Source organism: Myxocyprinus asiaticus, chromosome 2 (assembly GCF_019703515.2).
Source record: "Myxocyprinus asiaticus isolate MX2 ecotype Aquarium Trade chromosome 2, UBuf_Myxa_2, whole genome shotgun sequence".
NCBI lineage: Eukaryota > Metazoa > Chordata > Actinopteri > Cypriniformes > Catostomidae > Myxocyprinus > Myxocyprinus asiaticus.
In genome coordinates, this window is record NC_059345.1 from 21,279,869 (window position 1) to 21,307,656 (window position 27,788).

General features: G+C 38.2%; 1 protein-coding gene across 2 annotated transcripts in view; it reads left to right on the plus strand.

The window, feature by feature from the left end:
* Positions 1-27,788, plus strand: part of LOC127412973 (ephrin-B3-like) — a 102,769-nt gene that overhangs the window by 61,936 nt on the left and 13,045 nt on the right. The window lies entirely within an intron of this gene.

Genomic DNA, 27,788 nt, shown 5'->3' on the forward strand with positions numbered 1-27,788 from the left:
ATCATGCAAATTTTTTCACCAGATTCACAAAAGGTGCGTAATGCTCATTAATTAGTTTTTACCCTCATTCGCGTGCCCAATGTTAGTAATTTGCATAAAGCATACCCAAACCAAAAAAGTGTGTACAAACGTTTAATGAATGAGACCCATTCTTTTTAGCTATTCCCAGGGTTTCCACAGTCATGGAAAACATGAAAATATAAAGAAAAAACAATGAAATGTAATAAAAACGTAAAAATCATGGAAAAATAATAGCATTTTTTGTAGTGAATGTATGTTTTAATAATGTGCTCTGCATGGGGGCGCGAAAATTTAAACTACATTGAAATCTCAGGATATTTTTAATGTCTTTTTGTAGACATTTGTATGTTAAACTGTACACTGTAAAAAGTGGTAGCTGCAGTTGTTACCTTAAATACTATTTTTTACCTGATTTAACCCTTAGAATTAGTTTTGTTGGTGTAACATAATGTGTTCAGGTCGATTCAGTGATGTTAAATAGCCTAATATTGTAATGAAAATCACATTTCAGTGTATAATCATTCAAATCTATTAAATTGCGTGAAAGATTAGTACCTGACGTACAAATGGAAATTCGCACCAGTAATTTCTATAAAATTATAAAAATAAGTTATTCATTAATAATATTAATAATTCAATAATCATGAATGGCTGGAAAAGTCATGGAAAATCAATGGTCAAAAGGTGTGGAAAGCCTTTATTTCCATAAAGAAAAAGAATAAAAGGGAGTGAAAGAGTGGCAGAAATAATTTTTTATTTTTATGGTATGTTTTTGATTTTGTTTGATGTTTTATTTGTTAGTTGTTAGTCAAATTCTATTCATAACTTTTAATACAGGATAAAGATGTGTCTTATCTCTAGCATTTCAAATACGAGAAGTGTTCGGAAGTCAGTGCTCAGGACCCTGAGGTTATATTTTTGTGCTTGTTTCTGACGTGTACAGAGTAAGCATGTGTGTATGAGTGTTATAAGTGTGTGTGAAGGTGTGACGGTTGGGTTGTGTCTAATCTTAGCAGTAGCAGGTCTCACAGACACTGTGTCTCCCTGATAAGAATCAAACTCTGAGTTTCTTCACCTTCCACCGACTCCTTAATAGGCAAACAAGTGCGAGTTTGCTGGCATGTGGACATAGGGCAGAATCCAGGGGCCTTCCATGTTCTGTTAAGCCTTATTGCAGGCGATACTGACACACACATATATACACACACACACACACACACACAGGCTGCAGGCTTTATCATTGCTCCAACAGGCCCAACGAATTGATCGACAGGCTGCGCCAGTCCATGAGTCGTCAAACGCAAGGTCAGAGGCATACACACACTGACACACTCACAGATGGAGAAACATGGAGAAAGAGAAACCATCAAATGACTGTCGATGCGGAGAAAGGAGAGGGATGGTTTATAAAAAGTGATTTTAAGGATCATTGAACATTTAATTTAGCATTTTTGTGTGTGCATGCATGTTTGCTTTAAAATACAGTTGTGTGTGCAATTGTGTGTAATGTGTTTAGCCTCTTATGATCGCTTGATGTTCTGTTCAAGAGTCCACATTTGATTGCTTATATGCATGATGGCTTCTCACATCTTTATGCCCATGTGTATGAGCATATGTGTGCATGCGTGTGTGTAAGGGTATGTGTACCGTTAGAGTCTTGGACCTAACTCTTGACATGTATTAATTTATTCAGCGTAGCTCAAATGAGCTGGAACAGGACAGATCCGTGAAAGAGAGAGAGAGAGAGAACATTTTTATGTGGAAGGGAGCATTGACGGGTCATTATGGCTGCTCTGATCTCGTTGTCTAATAATCACAAGGGTCATGAAGACGCCTTTAGGTCACTAGCTAACAGTGTTTACACACCCATATACACATTTAAAGGGATAGCTCACCCAAAAATGAAAATTCTGTCATAATTTACTTACCCTCATATCATTCCAAATCACTATTATTGTATTTTTTCAGTCAAATACAAATGGAGGCATTTTGAACAATCTCTGCCGTAGCTCTCAGATCACATTCGCGTATACAAAACTTTGCATATTTGGTTGGTTACACCATAACTAATAGGGATGGGACGATATGGTTATCTCACAATTTGGTTCAATGTACGATATGAGGTTTATGATTCAAAATAATCTCGATTCCATATAGTAACACTTAAATGAAAAAATATTACAAAAAATGTTTTATTTTCTGAAAATATATTTGAGGAAAATGCTTATTATAATTTCTCATCAAAATAAAGTTCTTTAATACACAATATAAATGCTCAAATTTAAATAATAAGAGTTGCTCATATACCTTTCTCTATAAGAAAAGATACAAATAAGCTTTCAAAAATAGTGGGGTACATTCAGGCTGATCAGGTGCAGAACAAGCAATAGAACTGAACAAAATCTGTCCTGAAAATTTTATTTGAAAGTGTTTATTTATATTTTAATAATTTATATGTCATCATTATTATAATCAAAATTTTACTTTGTAAAAATAAAAAAATTCTACATTATATTAATGAATATTATATCATGAAATTGTATATAATAATGATATGAGCTATCACTGTTTGAAATAATGTGTACAATTTACAAGTAATAACACTGAGTTTACATTGATTTGTAAAAGAAATGCTAAAAAGGTTACTGTCGCTTTAAGGGTTCAACGAGCGTCTCACAGTGTTCCGGTTCAGCGTACATAACGAAAATCTCGTGGTTTCTTTAGCGCATCCATGCTGCGTGAGATTAAAATTAATATTTCTTTTTACTTTTTTATCTGACTGTAAAGAACAGAAAAGATATTAAAGTGCACCTATTATGGTTTTTAAATGCGCCTAATTTTGTTTTAAAGGTCTCATACAATAGATTTACATGCATCCAAGGTCAAAAAACACTTTAATTTGCTCAAAATTTAAATTGCAGGATTACCTTTTTTTCCCAGTGTCAAAAACGACTCCTTCAATGATCCGTCTAAAGGATTCATTCTAAACTCCACCTTTCAGAGAGCCTACACTGCTCTGATTGGTCAGATGTCCCAGTCTGTTGTGATTGGTCTACCGCTTACAGCACGTGTTAGAAAGGAAACGCCCACTTCCATATCTGAGTTTCAGCTCCGTCTGAAAAAATGTCTGTTTTAACTTACCAATTTGAGCCAGAGTCCGATAGTGATACATCGGAAGATCAACCCGAACCACTATCGCAAGCACGACGAGAACAGGACGTTTCTCAGTGGTAAGTTTATATGTAGTTTGACAATAACGTGATTTAGCTGGTTAACAGAGGCTAACAGCTAACAGGCTAACAGTGTGCACTTGCTGTACATGTAAACAGACCAGAGGTGGGGTTTTTTGTTACCAAATTACGTAGGTTAGTACAGGAAGTAAGTCTTTGCAGACTTTTTTACATTCACAAACAGCTATATAACACATTACATGAAAGGTAATATTTGAAAAACCATAATAGGTGATCTTTAAGACACATTATTCACTGAAAGTGGAGTGCGCCTCATCTTTGATGGACACACGTTACACGGAGGAAACGATCCATATTAATCTCAAGCACTTTTCATCAAAACAAGCCAATTTTCCAGGTTCTTAAAGTTCTAAAAGCTAAATTCAAGCTCTTCAAGGACCTTGTGTGAACCCTGTAAACAGTGTAGAAAAAAGCACAGTAGGGGTAAAATCAAGTGATAGAGAGATTGTGATGTTTAACGGGTTATTTAATTTTTGATCACTTGGAGGGAAAACAATGTTGCAAATGTCGAAATATCGAGTTATGCCACAATATGGTTCATCAATTTTTTGGTTCGCGATATATCAAAATTTGATATATCATCCCATCCCTAATAACTAATGGTGTTCGGTTTCATTGATGCTATACATAGCGTGACAAGTCTTGACTCGCGAAGTCTGAAATTTTTTTTTATTTTTTTTATGAATAACGGCTAAAAACAAAAAAGCTATCCTAAGGCTTCAGAAGACTTGGAATTTAGAACACAAGTCAATGGACTATTTAAAAGGAATGTTCCATGTTCAAAGCAAGTTAAGCTAGATTGACAGGATTTGTGGCATAATGCTGATTTCCATCAAAAATTATATTAAGCTCATTCCCTTATTATTAAAATCTCAGTTACAGAAAGGCATTTACAATGGAAGTGAATAGGGCCAGTCCATTAATGTTAAAATACACATTGTTTCAAAAGTATAGCCACAGGACATAAACATTATACATGTTAACATTACTAACCTTATCAGTGTAAAGTTTGTAAATCTAATAATGAAATATTAGTAAATCTAATCTAATGCCAGTAACCCTATAAGCAATTTTATCACAATAAAATCATGTATAATGTTTACATCTTGTGACTATACTTTTGAAACATTGTGTAATATACTGACCCCTTCATTTCAATTGTAAGTGTCTGTAACTGTGATTTTTTTTTTAAATCAAGGGATGAGTCTAAATTATTTTCTTTGGTAGACAACATTGTTACAAATGCTGTCGATTGAGCTTAACTTGTATTGAACCCGGATCATTCCTTTAAAGAACTTTTATGGTGCTTTGTTTGTTCTTTTCAAAGCCTGACAGGCCCTGGTAATTATTTAATTTTATTGTATGGATAAAAAAAAAAAAAACAGCTCAGAAAAATCAAATATCTATTTCCACAGGTTTGATGTCAAATGATGATAATTTTCATTTTTAGGTGAACTATCCCTTTAATACACAACTCCCTTTGCTTTGAAGTCATTCCAATATCAATCTTACACCAGAGTTGCTCATAAACACACACACACACATGGTGCTGTCAGTCAGCGTGAGGGATTTGGGGTACCTGACTGCGGAGCTGCTTTGGGCTCCTTATCGCCATGGCCTTGCTGTGGCAGTGGACACAGACAGATGGCTAACTGTCACTCAAATTGAGAGAAGAGAGCTCAAGAGGAAAAGAGGACGAGTGGAAGAGAGGGAGAGCGGGAGAGAGAGAACAAGATGGACAGACGGGTCTTACAGAGGTTTACCATGTTTCTTCAAGAACAGCAGCTCAAACACACACACAGATGCCGAAAATCACACATCTTCACATGTGTGTATAACATGTTTGTGTGTTACCATGTTTTTATATCTGATTGCTTTAAGATTTGAGTAAAAAAAGCAAAAGAGGGGCAGCAATAGAAAGAGTTTCCCCTTCTTACTGAGACTAAAGCTAACCACAAACACCAGGGACAGGAGAGAGGTAAATGAAACAGAAAGAGATAGAGATATTTTTACACGTAACTTCTCAACAACTTCTACGTTCTGCCTGCGGTTTCTGGTTGAGTTGTTTTTATCAGCATACATCTGGCTCCTGCGATCTGATTGGATTTGATGAAATTCATTTTACAGCTTTAGCCAACCAGAACATTCTGGTACAATCCATTTGAAACGGAAGCATTCCCAGAGTGATGAGAGTGATAAGAATATCACTAACAACTTGATGTTTCTAAAGATAATGTAAGTGGTGCTTGCCACTTCAAAAGTTACCGCCACATTAGACTGTGCAATTGCTAAGGTGTTAAGAATGGTCTCTAGGTGGTTGCTTACTGGCAGTGTTGAGTGTAATCTGATTACATATTGGTAAGTAATTAGTTACTGTCAGTGGTGGAAATGGCTGAGATTCACTGGGGAGACTCTCGGGGGGTTAGGGGGCTTAGTCACCAAGGATGCATTAAAGTGATTGAAAATAATTGAAAAATTACAGGAATGCAGTTAGAATGTTACAATTTACTATTTCTTTTAAAATAAATGATGTATTCTTCAAACTTTCTGTTCATTCAAGAAACCTCTACTTTCAGCATTGCAACTGTTCAGCATATACAGTAACTGTTAATTAAAGCTGCTAGTTTAGGACCTTTGAGGAGTCTTTTTCTCAAATTAGAGACTGCAAAAAAACACTATATTGCGATTTCCACACTTCATTAAGTAGCACAACCATTTAACTGTTCTAACAAAAAGAAATGTTACTTTAGTACTAAGTTAACATATTAAATGATTTCTTAAGGATTATTTGACATTATTTTCTTAGTAGATTGGAGTAATGACAGCTGGCAAATGGGGCTTTGCCATCATGGATACAAATGGAATTGTATTATTAAAAAAATTATTATATCTCTGTAATCTTTATTATTATAAAGATTATATCTCTGTAATCTTTAACCACATTACACTTGAGAAATGAAAATTCTTGGTCGAAACTGAACAATCCGAACACATTTTTTATAACCCCCCCCATTTAATAGCCAAATCTACTGGATATTTCCCTTCATTTTAATGAATGGGCATTTGCTGTCAGCCACACTAAACCATGCCCCCAGCATTGCGAGTGTGTGTGTGCCAAGACTGCAGAACAGACATTCTTGAAGAAGAATACCAATACAAATGGCTCAGCATTTATTTGTGCATTAAATTTCACATACACTTCTGTACTTGTGGCTGATATTCCGAGCAAAGAAACCCGTATATTTGTGCATTCTTCTGGTGCCTGGATTTGTAAATTGAGCGCATGTGGATCTGTTGCGTGCATGTTTGGATCGGTTGCTCATGGATTCCCCTGTGCATCTGTTGATCTGTTGTGTGAATGTATCTATCGTGAGTGGCCAGGACAACATTGGGCAACCACAGACACAGAAGATCCCACACATTTATGTGTGGAACCTGCAAAGCTTTCATAGGCTATTTAGTGGAGAAAAGATAGAAATACTATTTATTCCCCTAACAAATGTAGCCAGTTTGAACGGGAACACCGTTCCCTTATAAAATTCACTCTGGGAATACAAATCTTAAAAATCACATGATTTGATGCAACTTACACATCTGGGTTTCATGTTGAAGTTTAATACTTAGCAATGGGGGTTTGTTTAAAGTCTTAGTAAGCATCACTAATTAGGATTCAAGGAATATCATGAAAGAAATCACACACACACACTTACACATAACATATGTACAGATGAACATGCAATGCCATGTTGAGCATCCTTGACAGAATGACTGATAAATCATCTTGTTCAGGAGTGATGTGACATGCACATACACACACAAACACACGCTCAACACATGTCTGTGGTGTGTTTCATTGTCTGTCTTTGTGTGAGCGTGCGGTTTCAGTTATATTTCCTGCCGTGCGCTCTTCAGTCCGTCTTGTTTCATGTCTGGAGTATAGTGTCGGGATCCAGACACTCGTGATCCATGTCTGTCTGTTATTGACATGGGTGTATCGCACTTATGTCATCTTGGCAGCATGCACTCGTGTCAATAGTTTGTCTGTCTCGCAAACACGGGTGCGCCTCGGGTCGCGAGCTGTCTTCATGTTGTTCTGAGGTTCGGTCACTTCGGTCTAAAGTGTCAGGTGTGTGTGTGGCCAAACTCTCGCACAGATATCCTGTCTTGTTTTTGTCGCGTGTTGAGTGCATCGCGTGCCGTTTGCCTCGTGATGTACACTCAGGTTTCGTTTAGTGTGAGAATGTGTGGCAACACTTTGTTTGGCGTTGCTACGCATTCTCTCGTCTTGTTTGTCGGTTGGCATTGGCGTATATTGCGTCATAGTCTTGGCGATGGTCACTCATGCCATTCAGGTGTTTTGTAGTCTTGTGAGAGCACATGGCTTTGTTTTGTTTCTGGATTAACGCATGTCTCTCTGTTTTACGTCATACCCCGCTTCCTTTTTTGCCCATTATTTGTTTATTAGTCACACCTGCCCTGTCTTGTTAACCTGTTGATTTCTCTCCCTATTTTAGTCTCCTCATGTCCAGTGCCAGTTTGTCTTGTTTCCAGTCTTGTGTGTTTCCAGTCAGTCTGTTTGTTGGTCGGTTCATGTTGGTCCTGTTTTTGATTCTCTCCACTCGGTCCGGTCGGTCCTGTTTCCCTCATCCCTACCTCTGCCCCAGCATGGATTACCGTTTTCCCCTATGGGGTTGTTTATGTTTGTTTTCCCCCTTGTGGGAGTTTTGGTTTGTTTTTTTATTCATTTTTTGTAATTAAATAAATTCCTTTTTTTTATTTTTTTAATCTCTGCGCTTGGGTCCTGAGCTTCTCAATCCGTGACACTCGTCAAGCGTGTGTCCAATGTGTGTGTGTGTGTGTGTGTGTGTGAGAAAGACTTATAGCCTATGACACATCCTGCTAATGCTCGCACGGAAATGTACTGAGATAAACACACACACACACACACACACACACACACACACACACACACACACATGTTGGTGCAGCTATCATTATGAGGACTCTCCAAAGACATAATGTTTTTTATACTGTACAAACTGTAGATCCTATCCCCTAACTCTAACCCTACCCCTAAACTAACCCTCACAAAAAACTTTCTGCCATTTTTACGTTTTCAATAAAACATCATTTAGTATGTTTTTTATATGATTTAAATTATGGGGACACTAGAAATGTTCTCATAAACCACATTTATAGCATAATACCCTTGTAATTACCAGTTTGTAACCTAAAAAAAAGTCCTTGTAAACCACTTAAACCTGCCCACACACACACACACAAATACACGAAATGTTATATGTAAACGCATTAGCACATTAGCACATTTTGTAGGAAAGAGAAGGATGAAGTAGTTTGCGAGGAATGAAAATGTGAATAAGTGTGTGTGTTGAGTGTGAGTAAGAGAATGTGACAGGTCGCCTCCCCAATTTAGGTCAAGAATCAGAACAGTGCCACAGTGTGTGTGTGTGTGTCCACTATGTGTTAGTTTGATGTGTCATAGTGCCACTTTTGTGGTGTAGTGAGTGATAAATTGTGTGTTTGTGTATGTCTGTGTATTTTAGCTGTAGTTTGGGGACAAAAAATTGACAAAAGTGATCTAAATCTGATAAAAATTCCATTCAGGAATGTCCTCAAATTGGAAAATGGATTGATAAATAAAATGCTGTTATTTTATTTTTATTTTTAGGATGCAGAAATATTCTTTTAGGGTATGTAGTCATTTTACTTAGCTGTATATAGAAACTCCTCTTTTAGATAGCTAAATGTGTGTGTGTGTGAGTTGTTTTTTGTGGTTTATGAGGACATTTGTTTAGGTTAGAAAACTAGTAATTACGAGGGTATTATGCTATAAATGTGGTTTATGAGGACACCCCTAGTGTCCCTGTATTTCAAACGGCTTAAAAAACATACTAAACAATGTTTTTTGGAAAATGTCAAAATTCCAAAAGGTTTCTATGAGGGTTAGGTTTAGAGGTAGGTGTAGGGTATAGAATATATATAGTTTGTACAGTATAAAAATCATTATGTCTATGGAGAGTCCTCGTAACGATAGGAATACATGTGTGTGTGTGTGTGTGTGTGTGTGTGTGGATGGATGGAAGGATAGGACAGAAACTCCCTAAAGGTCAGAAACAAAGAGGCCTACACTAATTGGATTCCAACTAGTTAACATTGTGTGATTCATTTAGCATCACACACACATAGCCTCTGCTCTCTCTCTATGCAGTAGCAGAGAAAGCCAGCATTGTGTCTCATCTTGCTGAGGAACCACTTGTGGAGGGATGTGTTTCCCGGGAACAGGAGGGGCGCTTATCCAGCACACACCATGCCATTGACCCTTGACACTACCTCACTGGGCCAAATGCAGAAACACGACGACATGGCCGCAATTTAGTGTGCAGGATCACGCAAACATGACCCGCTAATAGCAATAATGAAAAGAGTGCACACACACACACACACAGCTGCTAGAGCAACAGCGTCTGTGTGAATACACAGTGGAAAATGAATGATCCTTCTGGCATTAATTCACACACAGACTCAGACACACATGTGAAAAACTGATCCCACTCCATAATATCCACACACACAGGCTCATGATGTAAATCTACCTAGATCATCTATTCATCAAACAAACACACACACTCATATAATGACAAAGACACTTTTTGCAATGAGAATGTTTACTGTGTGTGGAGGGAGATTAAAGTGTTGTGCTGGGATTGAGGTTGACCAGCTGTCCACGAGAGAGACAGTGTGACAGATAGAGAGAGATAGAGAGAGAGAGAAAGAGAGAGAGAGAGATTGGTTCAGATTCTGACTGAAATAATTTATAGCACCTTTAACGATTCCATTAATGATTCTTTAAGTACTTTTGAGGGTGCTGATTTATGACTGAGTGATTTGTCAGTCTTTTTGACCAGTTCATTACAAAGAACCTGCTCATAAGGGTCATTTGTTTGTGAATTAGACAACACTGGCCGCACTGTATGTTTGTTGTTATGTGAAACCAGCAATAAAGTGTGCAGCATCCACCTGGATGGTGCAACAGCAGCCATAGTGCACCAGTACACTCACCAGCTATAGTTATAGTTATAGAGCCAATTAATGGATGGGGATTATTAGGAGGCCATTATTGAGAAAGGCCAATGGAGGGAATTTGGCCAGGACACCAGGGTACACCCCTACTCATTTTGAGAAATGCCCTGGAATTTTTAATGGCCACAGAGAGTCAGGACCTTGGTTTAATGTCTCACCTGAAGGACGGTGCTTTTTTACAGTATAGTGATCCCATCACTATACTGAAGCATTAGGACCCACACAGAACGCAGGTTGAGCACCCCCTGCTGGCCTCCCTAATACCTCTTCCAGCAGCAACCTTAGTTTTCCCCAGGAGGTCTCCCATCCAAGTACTGGCCAGGCTCAACCCTACTTTGCTTCAGTGGGCAACCAGTCTTGAGCTACAGGGTGATATGGCTGCTGGCTGCAAACTTGGCAGAGACCTTCAGACTGTTCTAATTTAGTGTACTATAGCATTGTTTCTAACTGATCGGATGGTTTTCCTATAGCAGACAATAAATGTTTTTTTGTTTTTTTTAAACAAAGGCTTTGGGACATTGGGCATTGGTTGGACATTGACGAAATGTCATAATCTTTCATGTCATAAACTTTCAGACAAAGTTTGTCTTGACAATCACATATATTCTGCTGTAGCACTGCAGTTTCACTAGTGGCAAAGCATCGGCGATAGAATGCAACTGTTAATGGAGTCAAATATCATGAAAATTATTCGGTTCTGGTATTTCTTCAAAAAATTGAACTGGTTCTGAACAAGAACTGTTTCTCGATTCCCAACCCTAACCACACACACATTCCCCTCTGTGGACACATTAATCCAACTGTTCATTTGGCTGTCTTCACGCCGCTCTCATTTGTTGTTCCATCTCCTTCCAGATCCTCATCCACTCATCTGTCACTCTGATCAATCTTTTAATCTGTTTATTTATTTTCTTTAATGCTAGTGTATCTATCCAGCTCAGAGTAGAAATTTCCCCTTATCTGACCTCTTCTGTCATCTCTTTTTATTCCTTCCTTCCCTATTTTGGCCCCCTTTTCGCTTTCTGGCAGATTTCTCATTCTACCGTGCTTGATGCCAAAGCTATAATTCACCAGGCGCAGTGGCTGGCGTGCCAAGATTTTAATAATCGTTAAAAATGCAATGGTACACTGGCATTTTGGAGTGTGTGTGTCTGTAACCAATCATTTTAGCAAAGCTCACCATCTCAGACATATCAAGTTCAGAGTTCCCTAACAGCGTTACACCCTGTCTACACTTAGTAAGTTTATGTGCGCAGTTATAAATGAGCTACAGTGGATTTTTGCGTAGTCAAACTACAGTATTCATCTGTCTGTCAAAGTATACATGACACAATACATTATTGAATATTTGAAGGCAGGCACGAAGGAAGGAAGGTCTTGATCCAAGGGCCGATTAATATGTACACATGCTGGATGAAGCAGAGCTACAGTCACATTATCTAGGTCTGTTAATCTGACGACACAAAAATTGGACTGTAAGGATTTTAGACTAAAGAGCTAATATGACATTTAAAAAAGAAATATTATTGTTTCAGTTTGTCTGAAATTGAATCTTTAAAGTGCATGCAAATCTATTGACAGCGAGCAATGTTACAGTAACTAGAATGCTCCTGTTACAATAAACAAATGTGTCTACACTGCCAGTGTGCTATGTCAATCCCATTAGCCAGACTTTTGAATATCGCCATAAAATCTTGCCCATTTTGCATCTTATTCTTTGCCAAGAACTGATAACTTAGACAGGAAGTGAAATCTTGACTAAAGTCGGGTGAACACTGTATGATTTTTACGATCCTTCACGATTGTTACATGTAAGACTGTAAGATATTATCCCAGTGGGATCTTTGGGAAAAAGCCATGCAACATTATGTCAGACTGTATGATATACATCGTAGCCAAGACTTTGGTCCCAATCGTTCCAACTGACAGCACTGTTCAATCTCATATGTCGTTGGGGCAGTCACACTGCACAACTGTGATGCAAAACTTCTGACACTGTCAGAACTTTGTTGGAGGCTTAGATTCATTGCATCTCATTTTGCCCTATGACAAGAGAAATCTTTCTCGATTCCTGAAATTTGTCTCAGCTGACAAAATCGTGGCCAAAATCATACAGTGTGAAGCCAACTTGACTTATCTTAACCAGCCAACCACAGTTTTTTTTTACATAATGCTTTAGCGGGGGATACATTTGAAAGCAGATATAAGCTTTAGAGCGAAAATATTAAGTTAAGTAATCAAGGTTAATGTATCTTGTTTACTTGCTGCTATGTGTCTCAAAGTAAACTCTTGAGTATCTTTCAAAGATTCAATGTCACAATACTCTTTGCAGGCTGGTTCTTCACTTCCATTATAGCCAGACTTTTGACTATCACCGTATAGTCTGGTCTACTTTGCTTCTTATTCTTTGCCCAAAACTGACCACTTAGACAGGAAGGGGTCATCTGACTGACTAGAAAAGTAACCAACTAACCACAGTTTGCTTTTTTACATGATGTTTAGTGGTGAGTAAATCTGAAATCAGATATAACCCTAAAAACAAAGTAAAATGTAAAGCTGTGCTCAAGAATCAAGGTATGTGTATCTCGTTTAACTGCTACTTGCTTAAGTGTCTCAAAGTAAACTCTTTAGTATCTTTCAAAGATTCAACATTACAAACTTCACAAACTTTTGAAGGCTGGGAATTTGTAAACACTACTGACTCCCGGAAATTACGTTAAATCAATCAGAATGGAGCTTACCAGTTTGAGAAAGTGCTTGCCACTTTTTGTGCATTTTGCATCAGATGGTCATGAATGGCCCTGCCTTATGTGGCTGATACATTTCCCATTATAATCATGAAGTTGTCTACACTGCAAGCGCAGTGTACTGAAAATAGAAGAACACAAGACCCTAATGTCACCGCAGCCAGGGCAGATTAGATGCTCTACCGTTTAGAAACAAGACATTACGGCATTATGTTCTGTCCAATGGGTTAATATGCTCTTCTAATGACTAATGAACTCTTTTGAGTGCTAATATTCCATCCATATATTTACAGCTGTGTGAACGAGCTTATTAATATGGAGTAGAAGTTGCATGCCTCAGCTGGGTTGGTGCCATCACACCTTCTGCTCAGTGTGTGTGGAGCCTGTTCCTCCCCTCTGAAACCAGAATTGAAATGCATGCAATTAAGGAGTCTAATTAGGGTAATTAATTCTGTGGGAGAGAGGTACCCAACACTCCACCATTCATGGTTATAGATCTGACTTAATCCCTGTGCCCTACACTCCAAACACAAAGCTGTCTCAGACAGTAGGGGCCAGGGACTGTGTGTATGTGTGTGTATCTTCACAAGCTAACAGACTGCTCTCAAACTAGAGGGGTCTGGAAAATGAGGGAAAAGAGAAAAGGTATGACATACCTGCACCCTGTGGCAGTTTCATGGGACAGGTTGTTTTTTGTGGTTATTTGGGGAAGTTAGAATAGTGAATTGTGATCGGATTGTTATTTTGAGTCGATCCCTCATAATGTTTCAGTCAAAGCTATTTGCAAAGCATTTGTAAATCATGTGACTGTTAGGGAGAACTTTGCTTAGGAGTGAAAAACAATTTGTCTGGCAAAAAACATAATCAGGGTCTCCAATACAGTGACAGCTTCAAACTTGAACACATACATATACACTAAATACAACAAATACACCTAAAATCAAGTACACCTTGATTTAAAAAACTTGATAACATAGTGATAACATCAGTATGTGATCAGTTGGACTACTGGGAACACTTTTGAGGGATGACGCTAACAATTCAGTTCTTAGGTTTTTGAGCCGGTTCTTTGAAGTGAACCATCCAAACAAACGCGATTCATTAACATGAATCAATTGTCCAACATTTAGTTAAAATGTTGTTTTAATAATCTCTTCTTTTTTGTGTGATGTGTATGCAGGTCCTCAGTGGGAAATAAATCAGTGAATTCGTTTTTTAAACGAGCTAATTGAAACAAACCATCCAAATTAACCAGATTATTCAAATTAATCTGACTTCCCAACAATAAGTTAGAATGTTCACTGAAAAAATTTTTAACCTAAAAAATGTTGGTAACATTTAAATGAACTTATCAATTAAAAGCTACTTATTTGAAAGGTAGGTGTCATTTAAAAGCTTGGAAACTCTTAACTGCTGCTATTTAAGGTTTGCCAGATGTAACATGAACCAGAAATGTGCCTACATTACAGATGCATGCTAATTTGAATGAAAAATAAATGACAGTACACTTCCATAAATTGTATGGTTCCCATTTATATGCATAATTACGGTAATCCTGATGAATCGCTCACAGAGTATAATTAAATTCTAACAGATGTAATAATCCATTAAACCAAAATGAGGCAATAAATTAACAGCATGTAACGAACATTAAACAACAAAACACACAATACAAACCCTAATCACTGTATACATGGTGTAATAATTATTCAAGCAGCTAGAATGCGAGTGCAGCGGTGGTTTGTGTGTTATTTATGTGCGCGCATTGTGGACATGCATGTCTCATTGAAAGACGCTTATTGCAGCGCTCATCTGTGGCAGTTCCATTGTATAACTTGTTAAATGTTATCACAATCATAATGGGAATCGGTAAGAACATCAGGTAGATCGAATAGTCATGAGTTATAACATTAGAAAAGTCTTTACTCTTAAAATACAAGTATATTAGTTTCACTCACAAACTATTATCTTTAGCCATCACATGTCAGTCTGTGAGAATTATTTCAAGATCAATGCACTGTGTTATGTTGTGTTTGGGCTTGTTTTAATTGCAATCCATTGCTGTAAGTAAAGATGTTATTTTCCATATTCTGTTTGTTTTATGAATGAGTGAAAAATGATTGCCCCCAAGTAATGTACATAAATGTTTTCGCGTTTTTGTTTATTGCTTCATGAAACGTAGACAGAATATGGAAAATGGCATGTCGTTACTCACAGTACAGCACATAATCATGATTAAAACCAGCCCCACAACAATGTTACAAGGTGCAGAGATGTTGAAATAATCCTAATGGAGCGACATGAGCTTAGCTTGCAACACTAGCCTGGCTCTCACTGTCTGACAGAGATCCCATTTACACCTGGTATTAAGATGCATTTCGGGTGATCCTATCACAACTGTTAAGCGATAAATACATAATAATAAATAATAATATAATAATATTAATTATTAATTATTATAATTATTGTCTAAACGGGGTCCAAGATGTTTTGTGATCGGATCACATAAAACAGATATGAAGGCAGTCAAAAATGCATGTGACCACATCGCATCTGAGGTGTAAATACTAATCCATCCTGAATGCATCCCAGACACCTGTCAATCAACCGCTGCACTAAAACAAGAGTTTAAACTTAGTAACCAGTAACGTGCTGTTTAAAAGGAAATAACTGTCCGAACTTCACAGATCTTCTTTAATGTACTGATATCAACATGCAGGGACACAGATGAGAAACAAACATCAGAAGCTGAACTAACAGAGGTACTCCACCAAAACAACGGATAATTCTGCTCGAAATGTTGCGTTTGTGCTTTGATTAAATTTCAACTGCATCTGGGGGAAACAGCACTCTAGTTCTGTTCGTGCTTTTTTTTATTATCGTCCAGTAGCACAATGACATAGTGATTGGTGCATGTCGTCATAAAATCAGAGACCCTCCTTTCGAAATCCAAACACAAGTGGTCACAGGAGATTTATTTAAGCGACCAGGTGTAAACTGGGCCAGAGATTCTCAGGTGCATGCAAATAAACCATAAATAATTATCTGCAAAAATATAGGCGGTAGTTAAACTATCAGCGCAATGATAATATTTTCCCAGTTATCGGCCAATAATATATCAGATGCCGATATATCGTGCATCCCTACCAAAAACCTTTTTCTCTTTAAATGCTCTCTTTTTCACACGCACGCACGCACGCACACAAATATTGAGATCCATAAACTTGCCTACACTTATACATTCTGTTATGTGACTGCACACTCTTACACATCTAAAAACAATGTGGCTTTGGAAAAGATTGAATAACTAATTTAGTCCTTTGCATAAACAAATTAAAAATGATTTCCCTCTTTCCCACTCATTTTCTCTCTGTCTTTCATTCTTTCTGTCGAACACACACACACACACACACACACACACACACACACACACACTCAGCCAAAAGATCTTCCTTCCAGCCATCCAAACCCTCATTCGTCTATTCCTGCTCCAGTCTGCAAATTCACAGAGGACAGACAACAGAAAGTATGTCACATTCAGCAAATCAAACCACACACACACACACACACACACACACACACACACACACAAACATATACACACATTCAAATCTCACTTATCACTCTTTGTCTTTCCAGTCAAAAATCTGTACTGTATTTCCTCTGATTCTTTCTGTCCATCTCCCTCTTTGTCATTTGCTGTCTCTCTCGCTCTCTCTCCCTCGAGCCCTACGGAGGCACAGATGTCAAGATACATTATTTCAACTGGTTACCTCCCCATGTTTCCCCTTTTTCCTCATCTCTCTCTCTCTGTTTTTCTCTCTTTCTCTTGTTTTCTCCATCTAACCCCCTCCCCCCCCCTCTCTCTCACTCTCTCTTGGGATGATGGAAATGTTTGGGGTTTCGTGCACTTTGGATATACAAATTATGGACATAGAGCTCAACCCACAGGAAAGAAAAATCCCAAATGAGATCTGTTTAATATCTTGATTATTTATCTTAGACACCAGTGAGATTAAATGGTGAGCAAATGGAGTCTTAAGCTTAAATTTCCTGCCTTTCAGATATGGCTGCCGACAAAAGGACCCCGAGTAATCTCATGTGTCTTTAGTCTGAGTTTCAAGAGAAAGTCTCAACTCCTACTGTATGCCAACAATTGTCTCATTTGTGTCTATTTATAATCATCTTCTAAGCAATTTCAGGAGAAACATCTCAGACAACGTTGATACTTAAATGAAACATAACTGAGAACACTATGTCTCATGAGATATGAAAGAACAACCTCTGAGCGATACAATTTTCCAATTGGAAAGCTCAACAAGATCTCTCACAGAAGGCGACAATTTTTTTCCCTAGTTGGTCTCTCTCTCTCTCCACACACACACAGACACACACACACACACACACACACACACACATACTCCCAGTGAATTATGGTTGGCTGTAGAGCCTTTCCAGCCTTAAAGTACTCCAGATGTTGGAGTGTGTGTGTGCCGAGGTCTGGCTGCTCTGTCAAACAGGGGGCCAAAGTGGATTGAGGACTTGCAAAAGTGTTTTCTTACTGTGTGTGTGTGTTTAGAGACCTTGTTCCATGTTTGGCTTACAGGCATGGTCTCTCTTGCACACACATTGCTGTCAGTGTACTCACTGCTGGGCTCATTTGGCAGTATTCTGCTTCCTTTCATTAGAACCTGTAATTAAAACGACAGTGAAATGTGATTACAGTCTTTAAGATGTTCGACTGTGTACAGCACACACTGAAACCATTTTAGCTGTCTCCGCGTGTGCCCATGTGTTTGTCCAAACTCGCTCTTGTTTGCTGTTTGGCTTTGACATGACCCAGAAATGAGCAGTCCACGAGAATTCTTCTCCCAAAGTCGCCGTTCCTTTATTTCTCTCCTGTTTTCTTCTGTCTCACTCACTCTCTGGCATCTTTCCTTTTTTAGCAACCCCCTCCTTCTCTCTTTCTCCATCTCTTTATCTCTCTTTCTTTCTCCCTCTCACTTTCTTTCACCAAATGCCATCTCCTTCCTCCCTTCAGACCACTGACCTACTTCCCTCTTTTCCTTTCATCCCTCGCTCTCTCCCAGCACACTTTTGTCCTTCACCTCAACAACTTCTTCGTCTCCGCTCTTGAAGTAAAAGTTTTCCGGAGGGCAAACAAATGTTTTGGCAGCATTGCGTCAGCGGCGAGTTGATGTCGTGTATCGTGTGTCAAGGATAATTTAGCAAGATGATGAGTGTGTCATGCTGTGGGTCAGGGTGGAGCAGAGGATGACTGTTTCACTGGCCAACACTGGTTAAAAAGAGAGAGAGAGAGAGAGAGAGAGAGAGAGAGAGAGAGAGAGAGAGAGATAAATTTGTGTGTGTGTGTGTGTGTGTGTGTTCCCTTGGGTGGTGAAAGGCTGACCTAAAACAACTTCAGTATTGACACTGAACTAATACAGTAGGTGTATACAGAGTGAAAGTGAAAGAAAGATAGAGCCAGAAGGGAGAAATAAGGAAGTGCAGAGGACAGACAGACAGAGGGACAGACAGATGGATGGACAGACGGATGGACGGATGTTCTGACAGTTAGACGAACATTTTTGCTGAAAAAGCGCGATCATGTGAGACACACACAAAAAACACAAACTGGCTTTGCTAGTTTTCCTTGGTACACACACCAACAAACACAATTTCATAATGAATTATTATTTTAGAGCTCAATTCTGTCGAACACACACTTTCACCTTTTCTCTGCTGGGATCTTAGAGTGATATTACCAAGATCTGAGTGGCCAGAAACAACTGTTGGGCATTTAACACGCTGATCTCCCCTAATCCTCCCTCCTTCTTTCTTTGCCATTTCTTTCTTTAATTAAAATTCATTGGATGTTTAGGCTCATGCACACATGACTCATCCAGTTTGAATTGAACCCACACAGCTTTAAGAACAGATTTACAGACTTTCGTTGCTGTATACAAAGAAAAGATTTACAGTCATATGCACTCTCAGGCAGAGGTCTGCTCACAAATGCTGTTGCCCACAGACATGACCCAGTTAGGTTGGATGTCCTTCCTCCTTTCTGACCCTCATCTCCATACTGTCAGCCCGCCGCTGTATCATAGTTATGAAAGAGCCATGCCTGATGATGTTCTTTCTGGACTTAATAACCTGCACTGTAAACCCGTGTGACCCCATGTATCACAGTGATCCCGCAGAGCTATCCCATCAAGTCTTGCTCCACTCATGATGCTTGTGGTCTGAGAATGAGGGTTGCTCTCTAGAAAGCTGGTGTCTGGAGAGGTCTGTTGCCAGCACTTTACTTGAAGCCTGTATATATAATGCACTAAAAAGATATTATTTGTGCATTACAAAAGTATTTATAATCTTATATGTAAGTCTTCTAATACACATTGTAATACATGAATATTTATATAACGAAACACCAAAACACATTTTTTGAGATGTTAACAGATGTGTACAGGTTACACATCAATAAACACAATAATAGCACTCATGTTTATTGTTAAGGGAAAGTGGTTATTTTTTCATTTTATTGAGCCATTTCGTTCTTCCGGTTTAAATACAAATGTTGAAAGAACATCTCAAAATATGAGGTATATGTGTAAACTCTGAGTTGTGGTTGGTTATAGAGTTCACTAAAACGTCATTCGATTGTGAACATTTCTCCATATTTTTCATGAGAAGGAACGCCTCCTTCCAATCGCTGTGCTGCCTTATGCATTAGTTGGCATTACAGCGGGGAATTCAAACTCATTCACAGATGTAACAGCAGTCCTGGACAGACGCAAGGCTTCAACAGCACTCGCGGAACAGAAATGAGAGGGGCTGCAGTTCTGCTACTCTAGCGCTCCAAAAATAAAGCAGCTGTTTATGAGGTGAGGCTGTTCTGTTTAGACGGCACACATATCTATCTCCTCCTTGCATCTGATCATGGACAGGATAACACGAAGGCTCATTTTAAGTACCTTACTGCACTTTTACTTTTAGAAAAAGAGTCAAGTATTTTCTGTGGTAATCAACATTATGCCACAAACACTGTCAGTGTCTGGTAATGTCTGCTCTGAGTGCTGTTCTTATTTCATTCTCAAAAGTTTGAAAAAAATATATAAAATATAAAAAAATATATTTGCAAACTGTTCTATCGTCTTTACACTTTTGTCCAATGATTGATAAACAGCAAAGTGCCCCAAAACCCGTGTTTTCAACTCATAATGTGATGTTCAGTCATCTCTGTTGAGTTGGTTTTGGAAGTGAGTTGTAGCTCTTCCCACACCCTTCCACTCCTTTACTCTCCCAGCTTTTTACATCTTTTCCCGCTCATTTCATAAGCCATTTTTTTCAGTCCGAGGTTTTGAATGATTGGTGCTAAACTACGGGGGTGTCATGACACTTTTAGAGATAAGAATACTTTTAGATATAATGCATTATATATACAAGCTGTAAGTATTACTAGCTACTGGTTATCTTAACATTCTTTATATTTTCCTTTCTCTGTCATTCTTATCATCTTTCTGACGCTTGTACAGGAAGAAGAAAAGTGTGTTTCTTTTTACTATAGGTGTATTCCTATCCATTTATCTAAGCCAGTTTTTCATTGCTTGCTTTTTTTAACCTCTTATTTGATTTTATTAGATGTATAGTGGAAAGCGACATGAAATTAGGGGGGAGTAAAAGAGGGAATGAGGTCAGGTTGTTTCTGGATGGAGTTGAACTTGTACCACCCACATTAGCACCAAGGCTCGTGTTTTGACCTAAATGCTACACCACGGTCTTCTCAATGTCTACTTTCCCTAAGAGTAATGTTCTCTCAGCTCTTCATCTGTACTATATTTGAAGAAATACATTTAGTGTTTAATAAATCTTATGTTAATATTCAGTACTGTAGATCCTGCAGCTGATTTACATTCCAGCTTATTTGACTCTCTGAACAGCATTAGAGATGTCTGATCTCATAACACGAGCCACAAAATGCTTTATTTGTTTACTTGCTTATTAATAAAATAGTTTAAACTCATACCAGCCTTATCTTGAGAAGAGAATGAGAGATCTTTCAGATAATCTCCCTCTCTAAGTCTCTCTGTGTCTCTCTCTCTCTCTCTCTCTCTCTCTCTCTCTCTGTCTGACCTCTGCTCTTGTAAGCTGCTTTCTTCTCTTGGACACTTGCTCTGCTGGAGTTTTTATTTGTGTTGTATGTTTACGCATATGTACTGATGAGCTGGCAGCTGGAAGAGTATTAGAGATGGAATGTTTAAGAGGCCAGATGGGTTAAACTCTCTCTAGTGGTTTATAAGCCTGCCTGGCACAACTCCAGTACAAGTCATCGCTGAATACTGCTGAGAGATATGTTTACATTCATACAGCTCTTATGTGCTATAACATACTGTGCATTTACAATGTGAAAACTTGTGTGGTGTGTGTGTTGTGTCATGCTTGCTGATGCTTGTTGACTTTAAGAGTGTGTTTTGTGTGCGTGTGTGTGTGTGTGTGTGTGTGTATGTGAGAGGGAGTGTATGTGTTCCTTGCATGTCTGTGGTCTGGTGGTCCCTTGGAAGAAACTGGTAGCCATGTGAGAGAATGACCATAATTTGTTTGGATATATAGAAACGTGAATAAGTGGCCAAAAATTAAAATGTCATAGAGCACGTAAGACAGATCAACCAAATGCAAGCTGTGACCAATGGAACGTGAGTGTGCTTAGTTATAGTTTGGGGGTATTTGGGGACATCCTCAACTGTACAGATGCTGCATTTGAAAACATGCGTTTTTTCATGTGCCTTCAGGCAAACCATCATGTGAAATCACTCGGTACATCGCAGACGGGCTTTTTAGAATTAAAATACATGTGTTGCACTTCTCACAATATCCACCAGGTATGGAACACTTGAGTAAGAGCTCACTCCCCTCTGTCCAGTTACAGTTACAGGTCGCCTGATGCATCTTTTGTGGGTGCGTCATAAAGTATCACATACAAATTTTAATTTATAACCTTGTAAGAAAGGTATTTGAAAATATGAAATACTGTATAGGCTACAATTCGCTCTGATGAGAAACGCTGGACTGCAAAGGTGATTGAAATTGAGACTGATTCTAATATATGTGTTTCCAAATTGTGGGCTGCTATTCAGTATAATGATTAATAAGTAAGGCAAATATTGTTTTCTAAAAATTTTAAATGCAAAATGTTTTCTTTTAGGGGTAGGGTTAGGGTGTGGGTTAGTCTGTAGTTATTATACATACAGTTGAAGTCATTTTTTAACCACTCCACAGATTTCATATTAGCAGACTATAGTTTTGGCAAGTCGTTTAGGACATCTACTTTGTGCATGACACAATACATTTTTCCAACAATTGTATACAGACAGATTGTTTCACTTATTATTGACTATATCACAATTCCAGTGGGTCAGAAGTTTACATACACTAAGTTAACTGTGCCTTTAAGCAGCTTGGACAATTCCAGAAAATGATGTCAAGCCTTTAGGCAATTAGTCAATTAGCTTCTGATAGGCTAATTTGCTAATTGGAGTCAATTTGAGGTGTATCTGTGGATGTATTTTAAGGCCTACCTTCAAACTCAGTGCCTCTTTGCTCGATATCACGGGAAAATATAAAGAAATCAGCCAAGACCTCAGAAAAATAATTGTAGACCTCCACAAGTCTGGTTCATCCTTGGGAGTAATTTCCAAATGCCTGAAGGTATCATGTTCATCTGTACAAACAATAGTACACAAGAGTAAACACAATGGGACAATGCAGCCATCATATTCTGACGCATTCTGTCTCCTAGAGATGAATGTAGTTTGGTGCGAAAAGTGAAAATCAATTCCAGAACAACAGCAAAGGACCTTGTGAAGATACTGGAGGAAACAGGTTGACGAGTATCTATATCCACAGTAAAATGAGTCCAATATCGGTATAACCTGAAAGGCTGCTCAGCAAGGCAGAAGCCACTACTCCAAAACCACCATAAAAAAGCCAGACTACAGTTTGCAAGTGCACATGGGGACAAAGATCTTACTTTTTGGAGAAATGTCCTCTGGTCTGATGAAACAAAAATTAAACTGTTTGGCCATAATGACCATCATTATGTTTGGAGGAAAAAGGGTGAGGCTTGCAAGCTGAAGAACACGATCCAAACTGTGAAGAATGGGGGTGGCAGTATCATGTTGTGGGGGTGCTTTGCTTTGTGAGGGACTGGTGCACTTCACAAAATAGATGGCATCATGAGGAAGGAATATTATGTGGATATATTAAAGCAACATCTCATGACATCAGCCAGGATGTTAAAACAAATGGGCAAATGGGTCTTACAAATGGACAATGACCCCAAGCATACCTCCAAAGTTGTGGCAAAATGGCTTAAGGACAACAAAGTCAAGGTACTGGAGTGGCCATCACAAAGCCCTGACCTCAATCTGATAGAAAATTTGTGGGCAGAACTGAAAAAGCTTGTGCGAGCAAGGAGGCCTACAAACCTGACTCAGTTACACTAGTTCTGTCTGGAGGAATGGGCCAAAATTCCAGCAACTTATTGTGAGAAGCTTGTGGAAGGCTACCCAAAACGTTTAACCCAAGTTAAACAATTTAAAGGGAATGCTACCAAATACTAACAAAGTGTATGTAAACTTCTGACCCACTGGGAATGTGATGAAAGAAATAAAAGCTGAAATAAATCATTCTCTCTACTATTTATTCTGACATTTCACATTCTTAAAATAAAGTAGTGATCTTAACTGACCTAAGACAGGGAATGTTTTCTACAATTAAATATCAGGAATTGTGAGTTTAATTGTATTTGGCTAAGGTGTATGTAAACTTCTGACTTCAACTGTACTTAGCTTAATATAAAAACAATAGAAATCTATGCTGCTGGAGTGCATCTAAATGCATTTAGCGGGAGATGCTGATATAAGCATGGAGATGGTGCACTATAGCAAAAGTTGTCCGTGTAGCGCACATTAATAGAAAAAACTAAATTGGGTCTTTTGGAATATGATCTGTCCAAATATGCTCAGATTCAGAGAAAATAGAGTTAGACTATATTATAATCCCCATTTGGCTGCATAGTAATAATAATAAAAAAAACTTGTTACTTTGTTTTTGTGCTTTTTAGGGCAGCATGCTCATTCAAATTGCTAAAAACATGTGTGTCATTGTGTGTGGTGGGCACGATTAAATATTCATTCTCATATGTAATTTATGTTTTAAACATGTTTGCCTTTGGCATCTATATTCTTGTGCTACCCTGTATGTGTGTGTAAGTGTGTGTCTCTTCATCTGGGACATTATGAGCTGCAATTATGCACCATTGCCAAGACTGTCAGTGTGATATACTCGCACTTGCCTCATGAGGCTCCTTAATCTGTCCTGCTCGTACAAATACACACACTTACACACAATCTGATGTTAGCCTGTAGGCTTTCAAATATGCTCCTATATCAGATATGCACAGGTATACACACAGGGCCATTCATAACGACACCAGGGTGTGTCTTCTAAGGTGAACAACGTCTCCAGCCTCTTGTGCCTCTGAGTATTTCACTTTTCACTTTACAGTGGACATCATAGTCCAACCAATGCAGAATGTGCCACTCCAAAACATTAAGGAAACATTAAGCAAAGTGCTGTCAAAATCTGCATCCATTTCCTCGTCGGCAACCATTTTCCCTCATAAATTGCAGATGTTTTGGAGGGTAACGGCATAAATTGTGTCTTGCAAGAACATCAGTTCCTCTCGCTTTTTAAGTTAATGGAAAACATTATGATTTTGTGTCGGTGGCGAGTATTATTAATCTCTTATGCAGCGTATTTTTTCTTTTAGTGAATTCTGCCATCCCTCTCTCCTATAGCTGTCAGCACTCTCTTAATTGCTTATGAGGGCTTCGTTAATGGCTTAAATAAACCATAGCAATGTGTTGCTTCTGATTTATTGAGACTTATTTAGTTTCAGGAAATACGAAGTGTGAGCCAAAGGTGGAAATAGTTGGCTGAGGAGAGCAGTGCAAATCTCTCCCAGTTCAGTACTGTACTGAGAAAACACATCGTATTTCAGACAAGCACTCACACACACAGAATTTGAACTTAATGTCTATATTCAGCAGTGGTTGTGTTGAGATTTGAATGTGTGTGCTTAATGGAATATTCTGGGGTATTTACAACTTAATGTCTATGGACAGAATGTGGGGAATGCTGTCAATTACCACAGACCATAATTTCAACCCATCCCTCAGTGTGTATAATTGTATGGCAAATGAGTTTATAGTAAAAACACTTGAAATGGAAGCACTTATACAAATTCTTCAGAAAATGTCTTTTACTTGCGCAGCACTGGGACTACTTTTCTTGGCGGATGAACTTTTGATAATGCATTACCAATGTAATTTCTAAGGGTTGAATTGATCCATGTAAACAGTGTTTATGAATAGGTACATCATATCCCTTCCTAGTGTGTTTACCAAGCAGAAGTAACCGGATTTACTCTTTTAAATGGTCATGGCAAGAGTTTAAAGTATGGCTATAGCTAGAGAAATGTCAGTTGCAGATTTGTGCTTATTTAGACCAGAGGCTATTTAGCAGAGACTGGCCACTTCTGTTAAATTGAATTGGAGAAATTGGAACGCCCAACTGTCAATGGGTGTAGAAAGGAAGTCCCGCCTTTCTGGTATAAGGGCCAATCACCTTTTAGATACAGACATCGATCAACTTAAGAACGCACTTTTTTTCTTTTCTTTTTTTGTGTGCATAATAAGATACCTATAGAGGTAAAGAAGCACCATTTATGTTTCCAGTGTTGTCAGATTTTACTGCTGATTTGAAATATGTTTTGTGATCGTAATCTTGACCAACCGTTTTTGAGATTTCGGTGTTCCCCCATTCAAGTAGATAGGAGCTGTACTTTCATGACTGGAAATAGCTTCACCAGAGCATTCCAAAGATGGTCGCCAGTAGACTGACTTGCAAGAAAGAGTTTGTTTAGACATTCTTTAAAGCTTCTTTAAAGGATCTGCTTCTTTTGGTCTAAAGTATCAGTGCAATATGGAGTGCGTTTACATGCATGTTCTTACACTGATTATGCATAATAAGCCGACAATGTATAAGGTCGTGTAAATGCCCAAATTTCCTTTATCTGGGTAATAACAGTTTAATAATGGTCATAAACGGTTTAAATATAAACTGATCAACACGGGTAGATTTTTGCTCATTATCCTGATTTCACATTGCAGGCTAACACCTTTACCAGTGTTCTTACCAGCTTATCCAATGTGCACAGGTGTTGTGCGCAAATCTGTTAACGTTTTCACGTCAAAAACAGGGAGTGATGCGATGATTTCAAATGTGATTTAATTACTTTTTTTGTCTTGCATTGTCAGATTTTCTTTTGGATAATCTAATCTGAGCAATTAGTCAAAATGACTTGTGGAAATCGTAGTTTTCCACACTTGCGGTACATTGACTTTTGGTATAAAAATAACCCAGAATCTTCCTTTAACAGACAACGGTTCTCAAAATGTGAATATTTATGATTTATTTCGCTGTACTGTGGAAAATAACTGTAACATATTTGCGACACAAAACAAACACACACAGTCTAGCACTCTCTCTAATTCTCATAAACACACACACACACACACACACACGTCTTGCCACAATAATAGCCGTGGGATAACACCTACACATAACACACACATGTCTGACTGACTTATGCTTTATCACCATCATTAGTGCGACAAGAGGCATCCCAGAACCCCTTTACATAAACACATGCATGGGAGACACACACATTCAGCCTCCTTGGCTGTTTTGTTAGCTATTTTAAGTCACTAGTTCTTCTCCGATGAATCTTTTTACACGATGACACTTCTATTTTACACAGAAACAATACATGTTTATATTCTAATCCTGGACAAATACACACACTCAAACTGAGGTGCATAAAATCTGCTTGTCTGAGTTGTGTGGTGATTTAGGTTGCCATGTACACTACTATCTAAGAACGAATGACTGAGATGTTTCTTCACCTTGGCCACGTACACACTGCAAGATTTGGAAGTGGCCTCCACTTTTAAAAGAATAGTTCACCAAAAATTAAAATTCTATCATATTTGCCCTACTGAATACTTCCTTTCTTCCCTGGAACACAAATTATAAATTTTATAAAAAGTCTTCAAAGGGTTTATTCCGTATATAATAGTAAGTTAGTTTGTCAAGCTCAAAAAAGACAAAAAAACATAATGAAACTACAATAAAAGTAATCGATACGACTCATGCACTATATTCTGTGTATGTTTTAAGCAATAATATAACTTTATGCAATGAACAGAATACAATTTCAGTCAATATTCACTTTCAAATCAAATCATACTAATAACGCACTTAAATCAAATATGGCAGCTACATCAATAATATCAAACCTCATTGGTTCTCATCGCGTCTCGTGACCAAACATCATGCCTTCATGTTGCACGTTTGGCCAAGAGATGCGATGAGAACCAATGAGTTTTAATGTCATCGATGTAGCCACCATATTATGGTCATGTAAATAATGAAAGAATTTTCATTTCTGGGTGAATTTTCCTTTAAATGTGGTAGCAAATACCCTAAATTAAAATGTAGTTTGTATGAAAACATGCAGGAGTCAGTACTGAAGTAGTGATGGTTG